This window comes from Atta colombica, unplaced genomic scaffold, assembly GCF_001594045.1.
Source record: "Atta colombica isolate Treedump-2 unplaced genomic scaffold, Acol1.0 scaffold15, whole genome shotgun sequence".
NCBI classification, from domain to species: Eukaryota; Metazoa; Arthropoda; class Insecta; order Hymenoptera; family Formicidae; genus Atta; species Atta colombica.
Genome location: NW_017259239.1, coordinates 470,621 through 474,516, shown reverse-complemented (window position 1 = coordinate 474,516; position 3,896 = coordinate 470,621).

Genomic DNA, 3,896 nt, shown 5'->3' with positions numbered 1-3,896 from the left:
AGAATTCTTTTATTAAGTGAAATAAAAAGTGTTTTTATTGCATTTTAATGAAATTTTTGTGATTTTTTCCACATTTTTGGCAAGTCGCAGAAAGAGATCAACTGAACACGGTATTACCGATTATGATGCCTTGCTCAACGCAATTAAATCAACAAAAGATCGAAGAAAAGCACTGCAGCTACATACAAAATCAGCCGAATTAGTTTGCTGCGCCAAACCAATGTCGCCAAATTTACAGCCGAAGTATCTGATATATTGGCAGTATCTGATGATGAATTGTTGAAAGTTGTGCGCCGAATTGCATCGTACGCTACACCAAAAATGATGGTACATTTTAATGACTCTGTTAATTAATTTTATCGAATATTTCTAGGTTCTTGATGAAGATCAAGAAAAGGCTTGTGAAATATATCATTATGTGCTCTGAACATTACTATGGTTTAAACATAATTAAATTAAAGCAATTAGGCTATCAGTTTGCATTGAAAATTGATGTGGAATATCCTCGGAGCTAGGATGAAAATGAAATGGCCGGCTGGCAGTAGTACTACAGGTTTATGCTGCGCCACAAAAAATTGTCTTTGCGTACGCCCAAAAAAACAAGTTTAAACTGTGTCAAAGCATTTTGCCGTGAAAATGTTGACCACTTTTTTCGCAATTTGGATTCTGTGCTAGAAACTCATCCATTCAGTCCAAGTTCCATCTAGAACATGGATGAGACTAGTTTTTCAATAGTTCCAAACCGCATGGGAAAAATTATTTCGTTAAAAGAGGTTAAGCGTGTGGGCCAGATAACATCTGCCGAACGCGGCAGCTTAATAACACTGGCATTCGCTTAATGCGGCCGGAAATTCACTGCCATCTTTTTACCTATTTCCGAGAAAAAAATGAACTCGCTCTACTTAACACATGCATCGAAGGAAACAGTCGGCTTTGCAAATGAGTCGGGATGGATGCAACAAAGTGAATTCGTTAAATATATGCATCATTTTATCAAATACAGTCATTCATCGAAAAATTCACCAACACTGCTCCTTCTTGACAATCATATTTCTAACTTGTCAGTGGAAGCAATCGATTTGGCAGTTGAAAACGGCCATTGTGACCATGCTCTCTCCGCCGCATTGCAGCCATCGGTTGCAGCCGCTCGATGTTTCGGTGTATGGGCCTGTGAAAGGGTTCTTACAACAAACTTACACAATGCATGGATTAGAGAAAATACTCATAAAACACTCGATATTGCTCATTCCCATACTCATGGCAACAGCTTTGTTGAAAGGAGCAACACCAGAAAATATTGTGACCGGATTCAAAACCACTGGAATCTGCCCATATGATTCTGATATTTTCAATGATTCGCATTTTGTTAGTCTTGGCGTAAGCGAAGAAAATGCAGCGGCTTCCGATATTGAAACGGAATATAATAAAGAGAAACAGCGCCGCATTGTTGTGGATAGTGCACACATTGAAATAGCTGCTCATGAGACCGTCTCAACATCAGAACTACCAACATCTGGCATGTCTCGTAGCGATAGCTACGCATCGGTGATATCTGCGATTGGATCGCTGCGAGCAGCAACACCACACAAAAAGTCCAATCGTGGCCCAAAGACACAGCGAACAACTGTTGTTACTTCACCGGAAAATGTTGCTGTTTTAAAAAAACGACAACAAAAGCGAATAGCTGCGAAAAATAAGAAGGAAGCGCTGAACAAAAGGAAATATCGAAAAAAACGCATGACTGTATGATTTGCTCAAAAAATGCCTGACAAACTCACCAAAAATAACTCCATAAAGTGTCACACATGCAATATAGTCGTTCACGCAAAATGTGCCAATATACGATAACGTTTACACATGCCCAAATTGAAATTCCGATATGGACTAATATGATGTCCATATGATGTCATTTTATTAAAATTTTCATTCCAATTTTTATTAATTTTTCCTCTTCAAAGTCTATTTTCATTCAAATTTTCATTTTTTTATGTTCAAATCAACTATTATAAGACCAATTAATAAATTGAAAAAATTTCATAAATTTTGTAAACATTGTGTTTTTACTTAAGTTTTTGTGCATTTTTAACATTTTTTTAGGAGGGTGTCCAATCTACATTAAAAAATTTGAAGGAATCATTTTTGAGTCTTTTTTTGAATTGGCTATAAAAAGAATCCACTAAACCCAATGATTTTTTTGTCTACAACAGCTATTAATCTCAGACAGTATCTTGATATCAACAATATGTTGATTCTCTGAGTTATGAGTAAAAAAGCTAAATGTCCAACCTACAAAGAATTCCCCTACGATTTGTATCGAAAGTCCTCATCGGCAATTCGACGCATTGTTGGCTCGCTTACACCAACAATCAATTTACTAATTTACGCAACGATTGTCCTGGGTCATTCAAAATCAACGCTTAAGCCCTTTCAAAGATTACGGAAGTTCTCGCAGTGATTCTTTCTCGCTGGCATACTGAAATCTTCGTTAGATTGTTCTAAAGCCGTATATATTGCCACAACGTCATAAATGGTTGATCTTGGATATCCAAAAAAATCGAATTATTTCCGTTGCTGAATGCCCAGTGCGAAGGCCTTCGATTGCGGCTCTTCGATTATACTTCGAATTTAGTTTCGTAACCATTTCGAGAATATGACTGTTTATTAGAAGGCTTTCTTGGACATCAACAACAATCTCTGGTGGAGGCATAATATAGCGAAAAATTTAAATTGAAATTTGTCCGGATTTTGGTGACGCACCCTATACATCGACTGCATCGAAAAGTTGAAAGAAACCAAGCGTGAATTGTCATCACGTGAATTATTTTAGCTCACTGATAAGTAATACTGTATTCGCGAGCGCACGCCGTGAACATATGGCAGCGGTTCTCCATCCAAATATTCGGTGAATACAGTGATCTATATAAAAAACAAATGTAATTGTTGCGGATATTTGAGAATTTTCGGAATAGTTACATCATCAGTTATGGATTCGATCCTGCGTATTATTATAGATTACTAAGTTTTGGGATGCGATATTGAAACATCAATTTCAAATTTCTTACCGGTGTTAATATGGTTCTATTTATCGAACATGATATACGTGGCGGTCTGAGTCAATGTTCAAACAGGTATGCGCAGGCCAACAAAGTACATGCAGTCGTAATCCATCGAAATCGTCAACGTACCTGATATACTTTGAATCTGTACAATGTTGTGGTTGAGCAATATGTCAATTATTGCCATTGATTTTCGCTGGGTCGTCAACATAGATAATTTTGATGTTACGACCATCGCGATTCACCGACGAGTTATCGTTACATTCTCGAGATGAACTTGGAGCATTCGCAACATCTCCACGAGGCACATTCCGATCCTATCATTTTGTCCAACGTGCGAGAAATCCCTGACAAGCGAGAAGAGAAGCTCCTCGCGACATTCGATGGTAAAATGTCATACATTGGTGTTATGTCATACATTATCGCAATTCATGACGGTCTTCGCAAAAAAAGATCCATCGCATATTATAATTCTCATAATTTCCGTGACTTCGCGAGTACATCCAACTCAATACAAATTTTAGAACTTTAGCAAAGAATGAGTTCTAGAAAAATTTATTCAAATTAATTGTTATGTCTTGACGACTCCACGATTCTTTTCTTTCGTGAAGAAAATTTGTTTTTCTCTCAAATAACGGGATCAGTAGCGGATATCGAATATTGATTTTTTATTATTATAATTATCTAGACATCAATTAAAGAGAAATAATTATTAGTGTTCGATTGAAAGCATGTGCATTGGCCCTATGATTCACAGATAAGTCTGATCACATTTTCCGACTAACATATAAAATGAAAACATGCTAATCATTCTTATTCTTTCGAAACAATTAGGAAACC